Source organism: Typopeltis vanoorti, chromosome 12, assembly GCF_054136105.1.
Source record: "Typopeltis vanoorti isolate ZY-2024b chromosome 12, IOZ_Tvanoo_1.0, whole genome shotgun sequence".
Lineage (NCBI taxonomy): Eukaryota > Metazoa > Arthropoda > Arachnida > Uropygi > Thelyphonidae > Typopeltis > Typopeltis vanoorti.
Genome location: NC_143560.1, coordinates 35,314,506 through 35,328,124, shown reverse-complemented (window position 1 = coordinate 35,328,124; position 13,619 = coordinate 35,314,506). Strand labels below are relative to the sequence as shown.

Sequence of the window (13,619 nt, the reverse complement as noted above, 5' to 3'; positions counted from 1 at the left end):
AAAATTGAAAGTCACTCCTATTGAAGCAAAAAAAAAAGAAATAAAATATTAAAACAAAAAAAAATTATATTTACTTTAGGGGGGGGGGAATAAGCGGCTCGTTACCATCTAAGAATTTACGCCCCTCTTATTTCGTCAACTCCTTAACTCTTCTTTCAACTTTAGACGATGTTTCCGCAGGACTGTCGCCAACCTTTGACCTTCCCGTATCTCCACCGCTCGGAGCTGTTGATACATTCTGCACTCTGGTCGGAAAATATATAGGTGATGTAACCGCCGAGGTTGGATAATAATTTAAGAGTTACTTACGAACGAGGCATCTCTTGCCCTCCCCCCCCCCCCCCCCAAGTGTGGTCAGGTTTATCAAATCCTACCCCAACCGACATTGGCAACATTCGCACCGCAGGAGGTCAGGCGTATACACAGCATATCACTTCCCTTATCGCGTCTAGTATCAAGTTCCTTTGATGCGCCCTTGTCTTGGTCACGGACGCAGAGGATGCGCTAAGAGGAATCGGCAGTTGTCCTCTGTTGGTGGAATGGTAAAGGAATGTAACTAAATAAAACGTCACGTGATTATTTGAAATAATCAGAAGTCCCTCAGCTTCTATTCAGAGAAAGTACTTAGACCTCCCCCCTCAGAAGTACTTACCTTTCGTTCAGAGGAAGAACTTTGATTCGTACTCAGAAGTGCTTTGAGTTTCTCTGAGAATTGCTTCACTTTTCTTTCAAAAGTACTTCGATTTCTACCCCGAAATATTCTACCTTTCAGTCAGAGGAAGCACTTTGACTTCTACTCAGAAGTACTTGACTTCTACTGAGAGGAAGTAGTACTTTGAGAAGCGCTTTACCTTTTACTTAGAGATACTTCACCTTTCACTTCAGAGGAAGTACTTCGACTTCCCCTCAGAAATACTTTACCTTTCTCTCAGAGAAAGTACTTTGCTTTTACTCAGAAGTGCTTTACCTTTCTTCCACAGAAAGTACTGAGTTCGTAAAAATACTTTACCTTCCACTTTAGAAGTACTTCGCTGCCACTCAGAAGTGCTTTATCTTTCTTTCAGAGAAAGTACTTTGAGTTTCACGTAAAAATACTTCACCTTTCACTCATAGGAAGTACTTTGGGCTTCCACTAAGTGGAAGTTGAAATACTTCTCGTAAAGAAGAGAGATCGTAACTTTTTCTCACTTAGTGCAGTTGAGCAGTGTAATTCTGTTAGGCAGATGGCAAATGCGGAACGACCCAGAATATAATCTCTCTCTCTCTCTCTCTCTCTCTCTCTCCCTGTTCAAATACGTACATTTCTATAGAGCTTCCTTTCGTGGAATTTCCTTATTTTCGTTTAATTCTAAACCGCCTCTGTTGACATACATCCGACCCCTCCTTTATACACGACCTCCCATTCGGCATTCTACAAATATGGGAAGAAGAAGAAGAAGAAAAAAAAAAAAAAATAAGGCCAAAGGGTGTTGGGTTATCAGGTGGACAAACTGTACGTAAACAGGACTTTGTTCTTTTAGACTGGGTGGTGGCTAAAGTACACGTGCGAGCCAGCGGGTGTGTCGAGCAATGGGTTGCGTCGTGTCATCCCGTCCTGGTGTCTCCTAGACATTCGCTGATTTATGGGTAATTCGAGAACATTTATGATATTCATGGTGCATCCGCATGTTTACGTTCAACCTTTTCTCGTTTATTTTAGTTACCCCTAGCAACAAAGAGGGGGGGAAGGGAGGGAGGGTTAGTGATAAAACCTTACTAAATCAAACTCGTATCTCTTTGAAACCTGAACTTAAAAAAAAAAAAAAAAAAAAAAAAAAAAGAACTTGCGTGCGTTTCGTGAATGTATGTGGGGGATGCACAGGATGCATGCATGCACACTTGGGATCACGAGTTGTGAGGGGGGGGCTCTTTGCTTTAAGAATGCGCTTTAGAATTTATTTATTTAGGGTTGGACTGAACAAAAGTCAACCCTTCAATGACTGTTATAGTAGTCATCGTGAGTTTATAAACATTTCTCTCATTTTAAACGGGGTTTAAAAGGCATCGTCGTTAACTGATCACGCTAAGAAGTGTTTATGAATGCTGTGGGGTTGGGAATCGTAAGAAGATATTTACCGAGATGGTCCATGACCATCAAAAAAGTCATTTCTATACTAATAAATGTTATTGTGTCGCTGGTCAAGAAATTCGACATTCATATTGCACCACGAAAAAAAAAAAAAAAAAAAAAAAAAAATCCTTCGCGAAGAACGCAGAGGAGGGGAGGAGAGGGGGAGGTGTAACTAGCACGTGCATGATTGACATAACGAGGATGGCCACAAGAGAGAACGCCGTAAAGGTCACCGAAGCAAAGTAGCCGGACCACATAAGTTGGCCCAAACAAAAGGATTGGCTACTTCTAATTGGTGACCCGCATCACGGATGTGTGTTAACTGCCATTTGCAGAATCAACAGCGCACGGAGATCTGTTCGTATCTTGTATCAAATGTTTCAACAGCCAGAAGCCATTGGGGGCAAGCAAAAGGATTGGAAACGTAAGGCTTAACATGCGGAAATAGTCAACACCTGTTTTTCCATATGTGTCACACGATATGTATGTGTTTCAGGTAATCGCCACTGGCGTCGCTGTGATAAGCATTGCGATTCTTTCTGTGTGTGTCTCCTTTTACTGTCAATACTCGTGTTTCTCTTTACCTTCGAGTGTCTGGGGAGTTTTTTCCTCTGGTATGTGTGCGTCTTGTTCTGTTGTTCCGTAAGCCCATAAAGGGGTTTTGCAGTCCCTTGTTCAAAACTCGTGAGTATCGTATAAAAGTTTCATCCCATTATCAGGGCATCAAAGACACACCATTTATTAGAGAGGATAAAAAAAAAAAAAAAAAAAAAAACTTACTCCTAACGACATCGAACCCTGTTAAGTGGCGCGTGCTAAGCTCCTAACCGTAGGTGTCGTCAAAATTATTGGTCATAAAATACCCACACAATGAAGGTCTGCTGGAGGCCCGATCCTATTAGATAACATTATCTACACGACGCCGCACCTCACGCTTCGACTGACACGTATGCCGTTCGCTGCCGTAGTTGTGTCCTGTTCGCGAGTTAATGAAGAAGAAGACCAAAAAAAAAAAAAAAAAAAAATCACTTTTCTTTATTTTCACTGCTTCGGCAATTTGTTAGAGTGATTAACTTCCCCCCCCCTCTGTTTTCCTCATCCCCCTTTACCCCTTAACTCTTCCAGTTCACGCTTGATTTGTTTTTCCGGTTGCTAAACGTAAAAAAACTCGGCATCACACACACACACACACACACACCGATCGATCCGTCTTTCGAGATCCAATGTTTCCGCTGTCTGTGACGTCACCGTTCTAGTCAAGAACTGAAATTGTTTCTCTTTTAATTTCTGGGATGAAGACAACGCACAACTTTCTAACAATTATCCCGTCCGTCCAGGCGCGTGCACATCATCTTTCTTTTTTTTTTTTTTTTTTTTTTTTTTTTTTGATGTATCATTAAAACACGGACTTTATTGGTTTCTTTGTCAAGACTGTGTTTAACTTTTGAACGAATGTTCCTTAACAAGCATGAGCGCCCTCTTATGGCAAGATTAGGGGAAAAAAATGAGAGTGACTGTCATTTTTTTTTTTTTTTTAAGGAAATTTTCGAACTTGGAAAGCGGTTAGGTCATTATGAAACAGAAATATTTTTTTTTTTTTTAGACGAGCAAAACAAATCTTGACAATACCTTAAGTTATGTGAAGTCGAAAAATGGTATCAAAGTAGATCGCTATTTTTAATTACCAAAATTATTTAACAATTCAACTTCTGCAAACTCATTTTTCTGCCTCGATGTTATCCCAGCATAGTCCAAACTGTTAAAACTAGCTTAGTGTATTCTGTAAGCAAACAGTCTTGAATTTCCCTATTATTTTTAATGGGAGTTTCTTTTTTTGTTTGAAATATGCAGTCATTGTTCTTCGGAAGCGCCACCTACACGAAACGACTGTTAATACGGATGGGAAAAGGCCCTACTTTCTTCTACACCAAACCAGCCTCTCAATGAGCGTATCCCTCTCAGGAGATATCTCGGGTATCATCACCGCTTATTACAAGAATCCTTCAACAACTGTCACTTAGGCGTCTCCCGTATTTTCATTCCGACCTTTTGACCTTTGACCTCCCTTTTTTCCCCCCCACCTTTATAACATATGCGACACCACCCAGGGTGGAGGACACGGGTCGTTGACCCGTTAGTTTCGTAATTGTTGATATGTGTGTGTGTGTGTGCGTGTGCGCGCGGAGACAACTCCCAACCACGTGACCGAGTGACATTGGCGGAAGAGGGTGGAAACCGAGCGACCACCCTCCGCTATCGCTTACAGCCGGCGCTTCGACTCCACCTTGTATCCTGTGACCTTGTGGGACAGCCGGGCACGTGCCATAGGTGGGTCCCCCCTTTCTTTGTTCTGTAGTCGGTAACTCCTTCGTTTGTTCGTAAATGGGAGGGTGAGGATTGCTATAGGTGGCAACGCCAGGGGTACAGTGGGAGCTTAGGCAGAAGGTTTCCTCCTTCGTGCAATAAGAGCCGAGTTTTCTCCGACACGCCGGGTGCTTTATTGTGTGAGTCATAGCATTCTGGCGGGTGGCATATCTACGCGTAATTTGAGTTCACGCCAAATTTGCTTCCCTCTTTCTGTGTCTCTTTTCTTTTGGTCTGGTTCCTTCTTCGCATTGTCATCTTCTCTCTCTATTTGACAATATACATGATCGTAGGGGCGGCTCGTGCATAGGCACTGAGGAATTGCAGCACACTGCCAATTTTTCTCGATACATAAATATATTTATTAATTTATTTATATTTGCTTGTAATATTGAATTTTATCATCAATAATCCTAATACGATTCTCTTATTTTGTATAAAAAATAATAAAAATCCATCTTGTAGCACTTAGGAGGGCGAAGGACGCTAGCAACACTGTGTTTACCACAGTGTCATATTGATACGCGCGCAAGCATATGCACGTCATAGTGAGATGAGAGCTATTAGCGTAATGCGACACTGTCCATCGCACAGTTCCACTGTTGTTTATATGCTGTTTACGCCAGTAGCAGAGTGTTCGTAGTGCTTATCGTGTTTACTCCGTCTCTTTAAATATTTGGACATTACAATTAAAGACAACATTTATTATAGTTTTTATTTTAGAACATTATTGGGGTTATGGATTTTATTTTAAAGTAATTTTGAATTATACTAAACTGTATAATTTTATCGATAATAAACAATATTTTTTCATGTTTATTTTTTTTTAATTTTTACCATAATTTTGATATTTTATCCAAACACGTATACACTGTACTTACAGTGTGTATGTATAGTTCGAAAGTTGCAGCACCCCCCCCCCCATGAGTTCAAGCCACGAGCCGCCACTGATTAAAATATAATTCCGTGTGTCCCAAACTGTTTCGCCTCATGTGACTATGGGTTCAATGAAAAAAAAAAATACGACCCTTGCAAATATTTTCCCCTTTAGTTTTAAATACGAAATTATTCATGTTACCAAAATGCAAAGTTAAATGAAAAAGTAAAAAAATCAATTTATTGTTGACTAAATCAAGAGAAGTAAAATGCACAAGGTTTTTCCTTTGCTTTTCCAAATACGTGACTTGATTCAAAATCCATAAGCTTTCTAAAACTATCAGAGAAAGCATTTTTTTTTCTCCCAGCCCGGATACATCGCCTTAAGTTCGGCTTAATGTAACAGAGGCTTTTGTTGGATTCTTTTTCCCCCGATGTCTTATTAATACTGCTCAGCTGTGTACAAATCTAAAACCAACTAATAAAAGTGTGTTTGCCATGATGATCATATTTTGATTATCCGTAACAGCTTTAGTATAGACTTTGATGGCAGAACACTGGTGTGTTGTGATTTGCAAGTCGAATGTGAGAAATCTTTATAAAAAATTTTCAATTAAGACCAACTAGCTGACTTTATATGAAAAAAACAGTCTTTAGTGAGAAGAGAACTCAGATTTTTTCTCTAGCAAAAGAGACAAACAAACCACAGAACACACTTCTCGAATCGCCAGAAGATAATATTTTCACGCTAAAAATTCACGAAATGTCGGAAGTTAGAATTATCATTTTTGGTGGTAGGTGGTGTCTCTCCCTTTTTAGATGACCTCCCACTGGTCTAAGCAGCTCATTTAAGGTACGCAGTTATCGATTAGTAGAGTGATGACTCGCTACTCATTGAATGCCATGTGTAGGAGCACATTAGTAGATCGCATAATGTCACTGACCTCAACAAGCAAGAGGCCTTCCTTCCAAGAACTGATGATCTCCATAAGGTTCCTCCTTCTCCGTTAATACCACATCAGCGAGACCTCATCTGTAGTCATTAGTTCAGATTGGTAAGGCATCTACGCTTCCATCATATACATTTTGGTATTAATCATCTTCGCTATAATCATCCAGGTGTCTCAGATTTTTATCCGGTTGCAAAATTAAAACCAACTGTAGCTTTTAATTTTTTCTTCTGAATACTACAATGTATATAGATGAGCATTTCAATCTAATGTTTTATTTGGAGGTCTACTCAACAGCCTTAGTAGCTCGGTTGGTCTCGATGGAGCCCTTGGGTTGGGTAGACCTGCGTTCTAATCCCATCTATGACAGGAGAAACTTTTGTCAAGCTTTTCAGTGGCAGGTGAGTTAGCCGGTATTTTAGTTTTTCTTCATTTTATTGGTATTATTATTGCTAAAGTATTGTATATATTTCAAGCGTGTTTTTTTTTTTGGACAAGATTAAGATTGAGAGTTCTACTTCTGTAAAAAGTTTGAAGTTTTTAACTTCATTTTTCTCCTTCGTATGACATTTCGCATCCCATCTGCTGAAGAACTTTTTTTTGGTTCTTGCATACGCTTGGAATCTTTCAGAAGTGTACATCTTATGTACATTTATGTACATCTTATGTACATTTATGTACATCTAAAAATGTACATAAAAATGTACACTAATAAAAGTTTATTTTTTATATTCCCTCACCTCGAAACTCTTATGTATCATCTCTTCCATCAAACCAATAAAAAATTTCGAAACAATTCTAAATAGCGCTTCACGATTCTAATGTTCCTTCCAAGGTAGTGGTGTGTGTGTGTGTGTGGGGGGGGTAATTGCGAGAACGTGTTGCTCGTTTTGCTAATATCTAGCAGTTCAACACTAGCGTCTGAATCGCTAGAAATTATATTAACCTCTAAGACACCGCAGATGGAAGGTGATCGTTCTCTCCTTGAGGCGCCCGCTAACAAAGGGTGAGGGAGTTACCTTTTGAAGGAGGGGGGGGGAGAAGAAAGAGCCCAGTACTACTGCCACCCACTCGTCGCCCTTCCCACCCCGTGTAATCAGCACCAGAACGTTCCAAGAAGGTAAACATGTCTACAGATTGAAAGCCATGTGGGGTGTGTTTGTTAGAGTGAGCGGAGGCAAAAAGGTGGAGGATGTAAGGGAAGGAAAAAAAAAAAAAAAAGACGGGAGTAGAGAAGGGGAAGAAAGGATACGGAGAGAGACGTGCAACGTGCGTAGCGCACGCGCCCAGCCGCCCCTCCCACTTAGGGGGGGAAGAAGGCACACCCTCCTTGTGGCGGTCATAGTGCACCAGTTCTAGCAGAATTAAATATGCCGACCTTGACAATACAACCACACCCTGACACAAGGTACGAACGTGGTCCGCTGCTTTAGGGCCCACCCGTTTTTCTCTCGTGGCAACCTTAGTGATCAAGTCTTCAGTGAGTCACCTTATCTTCCTCTCCTACTTTTTGTCTTTCTTTTGAACGTTTTAGTGTTTTATCATTTCGGATAGCTTACATCATGACGATTGTTCACACGCCTTCTAGGTCTGGGGACATCGTTCTATGCAATCCCCCCCCCCCAAGTGCTTACTTTTATGGATGCATTGTTGAGGAATGTAAAAACCAAACAAATTCGGAATTTCAGATTACCGATACAGTTTGAATCTTAAATCAAAGAGACGTCTGTTTGCATTACATGAACTAGCATCATCTTCATTAGCATTCCTAGGACTAACGAATTCAAATTAGTTTTTTTTTTTTTTTAGAAATCTTCGGGAGTTAAACAATGGTATCATCTAGTGCAATGATTATGTGCAATGATAATGCACAGTCCAAACGGGAACTTTATTTTCAAGCCACTTCGAGCCTCCAATAAGCAGGGCTTTAGTTTCACACCGATCAAGCTCACATATCTCTAATGTTTCTTTCTAATCAGAGAGAGAGAGAGAGAGAGAGAAAATCAACTGGTTTTTTTTTTCTCTGCAAGCAACAATTTGAACTTCAAAATGCTGATAATCCATCGTTATATTAATCTCAAAATCAAATAAAATAATAGAAATGCATAGATAAAAACGTGATTTAATAAATAAATAATTAGAAAAAAATTAATTTTACTTAATCTTTTTTGTTATAAACAAAAAAAGAATAAATACCTTTACTACATCTACTTAAGTTTCCTTTAAGTATTTGAGAACAGAGATTTATTTATTCACGAGGATGTTTTCGAAGACTGAACATCCCAGTCCTTTTTAGGACTTCCAATGCTGTAGCCAATGAAGCTTTAACTGAGGCTCGGCTATTGCCGTTACCCAGCCATGACTAGAGCTTTTAGCTCAATAACACCCCAATCACACAGATTTTCTTCATTCAGATGACGGGATAAAGAGTCAAGGACTCAGTCCATCTCCCAGTTCTTTTAAGAACTTTATTTATTCATGGGAATCGACTGTGAGATGCGGGGATTAATACCCTTGGAGGGTAATGGATGGCAATGCTGTAGCCAATGAAGTTCTAACCGAGGCTCGGCTCTTGTTATTACCCTCTTGCCATGATCATATAACACCTTATCCCTACACTGTCCTCTACAGATAACGGGGAAGAATGAAAAGCATTCTTGCTTCGCCCCTTTAAGCCAGTCCTTATAAGTTATTTATTCACTGAAAAGCAGCTATTAATAGTTCGTTTATAATGAATAATTGAGTCTTGCATTATAAATGTTCCTAAATAATTTTTAAATATTATTATTGATTTTATTCGTGTCTCCGCTGCCTACTTGCTAATCTTAATTTTCACTTGGGGGCAGTAATTAACAAAAAAAAAAAAAAATTAGGTCCTTGAGCATCTCTTGGTTTATTTTTAGCCCTGACTGAGTTATCCAATGTCAACTTTGTTCGTTGACGTTCTATGAAACCATTCGGGGTTGCATTTTTTCTTCTTCTAATTTTAGATCTCGCGAGAGATACCTTTGGGAAAAAAAAAAAACAAAAAAAAACCGTATCTCTCTTGTTGGTAATGGAATGAAAAAGCTACAGAGACCTCTGTTGGCGACAGAGAAAGCTAATGTAATGAATGTTCTGAGATCCTCCTTCCCCCCCCCCCCCGCCATGAGAGTTCCAGTCTGTTGGATAATCTTCTCCACCAGCGTTTCTTCTTTTCCGAGAAAGTGGGGGGGAGGGAACGGGAGGGACGAGATAAACAATAAACTTGAAAGATGGTCCACTGGTAGTGTCCGAGTACGTAGCACCCGCGGTGTCATTAGCTAGCGAAGCTATGCTAACCCCTCTGTTCCGATGGCGTCGTTAATGAGTTTCGACGTGGGATCGGCGGTTCACAAAGAACAACAGGAAAGAACAAAGTGACGTCGGCTGCAAAAAATTACCGTAATTCAAGATAATTAAGTGACCGTGATCAACGCCCAAATGGAAGGATCACAAGGTCATGAAAATACACAAGTGTGTGCGTGCGTGCATGTTACTAATCCAACATTGTCAACACGGTTCCTACGTCAATATTCAGCTCAACAAATCCCCGCTTGTTTGTTTCTTCTTTCTATTTCTTATATTAATTCGTTTCCATTTATAATAAATCGAAACGGACATTTTCAATTTAGAAAGACTCCTTTAAATTTGATCCCCGAAAGATGACCCTGTTACGCACCAACAAAATAATTCGATCTTTATCTTCTTTCCTTGTCTTTTTTTTTTTTTTCCGTAAGTCTCCTCCTCCACCCCTCCTTCTGTTCTCCTCCCAGACGTACACTGTCATCGATGTCTATTCTTATCACTCAAGTTGTCTTTTCTGTCTTCTACCGATAAACAGAAGGCATGTGAATTATTATTTTTTTTTATTCTCTTTTCGGCTGCCTTCTATTGTCTCACTTGTAATATTGTGCAGCGCCCCCTGTCAATTCTGATGGATAAGTCCCGGTGAACTAGTGGTGAGTGTGGCAGCTAGCCTTGTGATTAGGCCTAACCGGATCTCGTGGTAGTTCCTCCTCTGTTCTCTGCTAACCACACTGTCTGCTCGGTCCACCTTTCACCCACTCCTCCTAAATCAAATTGTACCGGCGTGATTTACTTTCAGGTGCCACGTGCTTGGGACACCTCCACATGCACGTGCAAACTAAAAGGAGAGAGAGAGAGAGAGGGATGGGGGGAAGAAAGCGAAAATGAAAAAAAAAAAAAAGAAAAGGAAAAAGTATCCGCTTCTTTCGGGTGTGTACCACTGAAGCACCTTCGTAAGCCAAGCCCGTGAAAGATGCATTCTCTTCCCCCCCCCCCTTTCTACAACCTCCCACTAGTTCACAGAGTGGGGTATATTCAAGGCAAACGTGTCACTATGACTTATCACTTGCAACAAGTTTCTGTACAAATTCCATATAAACGAGGCTAAAAAACAAAGCCTCGCTCTTCTCACTGATCATCCCACGTTTCGTCACGACTCATCACGTCATCAGGATAAGTCGTATGATTCCGAGGCAAAAAAAAGAAAAGAAAAGGGCGGAGGCCACAATAGATAAAACAATTGTTTTAGCGATTTCCAAAAGTTGTTGATCTTGTGTGTGTGTGACTTTATCTGAGCTTGGCGAAATGGGAGAATCTCAAGGATTAATTCACCCGTTGCTTACCATTAAGCATACTTGCTAATGGATTTCCAGAGAAACCTGGTAACCAGTGAGGAGGTTATAGGAGCTGTGTATAAGGTAAAAAGAATAAAAAAGCAAATATTATCAAGTTTATTTCCTATTACCATTTAGTTAGTGTACTAATCAATCGCTAAAGTGGACGCAGGAGGAACAAATGCAAAGAATACAACTCCAAAGAAGGGGAAAATATATTTCAATGTGTGAACCTGATTGGGGGATGATTTCGGAAGGGGAAAATTCGTGACTAATAATTTACTTTCTCTCCACTACCACATACCAAGTGGGAACATCTCTACATTCCCTTCTCTTATATTGTCGCATTCGAGTCACATCAGAAACCGAATAAAATAAATTCATTATTTTATGACTACTAATCAACGAACCATTTGAGACATTAAATAAAACAATATTGTATATATTTAAATTCATATTAAGAAAACTATGATTATAAAAGACACTTTAAAAAAAAAACGTATGATCCATTACAGGTTCGTGACCTATTTAATGATACCCTTAATGACTGTGTATATTTTATGGAACAGTATCTTCAATTATTCCTAAGAAAGTTGCGGAGAGGAAATTTACGGCTGTTTGAATTGCCAAAAAAAAAAAAAAAAAAAGTGCTGCAATCTGGCAAGGGCACCTTATACGATGCGGTTTTATGCCAAACATTTCTCGAGGTCTTAGAAAAATACCAACAATTCAAAACTGCGGTCCGTTGCTAGGAAAGCCTTTTGTATGACAGCGGCAAAGGTTGGGAGGTGCACTTGTCAAGAACGATGCGTGCCCTTGGTTACGGCCGTTTTAAGCGATATATTTAGCTCCTGCAAGCAAAGCACAACCCTGCGAGACATTTGAAGAGTAGCCTTGTGAAAAGACAGAGAGAGAGATTCCTTAAAATTCAAGATGAACACTAACTTACAAAATTATTAAGAACACCATTAAGTTCCTAACCATCCACCGCTGTGTTAGAATACAAACAAGCCTTTGTGATCTGCTAAAGAGAAATAATTGAAAAGGAGACATAACTGAAGTGGCTAATTTAGTTTCTTTTTTCTGGGGGGGGAGAGGGGTCGTGAATAAACTTACGAATTACTTAGTGACCAATTAGCATGTTCTATCTACAAGTACGTTTTTAGTGTGCATCAATAGTTTAATTATTATAATTAATAATACAATAACTATTATCGGATTCTAGATTGCTTACAGGAACAGACTGTTTGTATTGTATTTCAAGATAATGGTTATCCTTAAGTTACAAGAAATATTGGGGGTCGTCTGTGTTATCATTTTTTGATGTTAACACTCTTGGTGATGTAAACGATATTATCATCGATTGGTGATGTCCTCTTTTGGTTTCATCAGCCGAAGATGATGTTACCATCCTTGCTAACATAAAGGGTAATATTTGGTAATCCTTTGATGATGACCTCTTTTGAAATCAACAGTCGAAGATGATGTTAAGCATCCTGGATGGCATCGTTCTTGGTGGTAACAGTGAAAGGATGATGGCGTCAGCTTTTCGAAGTCTTTTTCACAGCCAATCCAACGATAAACAGAAAGCCTGTGAAGAAGTCAAGAAACAACTTGCTTTGGCATCATCAAAGGATGATGCCAAAGAATTCAGCTGTCATCATAGCGTGATATTGTCTTTGGTGTTCACTTCACAGTCAAAGAATTCTGATATCATCTTTTTTGTGGTGTTGACATCCAAAAGATGATTCTCTTATATTTTGATGATGTTTCGTGAAGAACAAACCAACTAATTTCTGCTAGATGGGATCGCATGTATTGTTCATTAGTTTTATCTTATCCAATCATAATTCTTGATTGAGGACACTTCGAACAGCCAATTGATTTTTTTCTCTTTCACATTATCGAAATATATGAGTAGTCATATCTTTTCCGATTTGACAGTCATGTCATCTGGTCGCTAATAGCCGTGTGCAGAACCTGCTCTTTTGTGCTACCTCCCCTCACCTTTCCACTGACTAACAGTGTTGTAACTAGCGAACAAGAGCCATCATGACCCAATGGCCGGCATCAGCACCACCTACATGCCGTTCGCTCTTAAAAACAATCCCCCCCCCCTCTCCCCACTATCACCTCACCTGAGTGTGTCGTATATTATCAAAGTTGCAATTTCTATGCCGGAAACTTAGATAACGAGGAGACCAGATAGCTTCTAAGTATGCTCGTGCATTAGGGATATCCCGTGAATACTGATGGCTCCTTCGTATGGGTGGTCCTTGGTCAGTGACCGTAAAAAAAAAAAAAAAAAAAAAAAAAAAAAAAAATGTTGCAGTTAGAGTGTTGGAGAGGAGGAAGGAGAAAAGCTGGCGATAAAAATTGTGGGAATGTCTATTTTGGTAATAAAAAGATAACATATTGTCGTATCTATTGTGATGGTGTTTAAGACAAATGAAGGAACATGCCATACTTAACAAAGTCAACATTCCAGGATCACGTAACCTTTTAGCGTTACAAAACACCTTTTTTTTTTTTAATTAGAAAAGCATCCTGGAATAACCTTGCTTTTTATTCATTGCAGAGAATTCAAATATATCTTTTACAAGAAAGTGTGTCGGATAGTTTGGGTTTCTACATTACTCTGTGATTAAGACTGTTTTA

The 13,619-nt window shown here is 39.6% G+C and overlaps 1 protein-coding gene across 1 annotated transcript in view; it reads left to right on the top strand.

Moving 5' to 3' along the window:
* The window catches only part of LOC150100687 (uncharacterized), a 185,840-nt gene that overhangs the window by 83,244 nt on the left and 88,977 nt on the right, over positions 1-13,619 (top strand). The window lies entirely within an intron of this gene.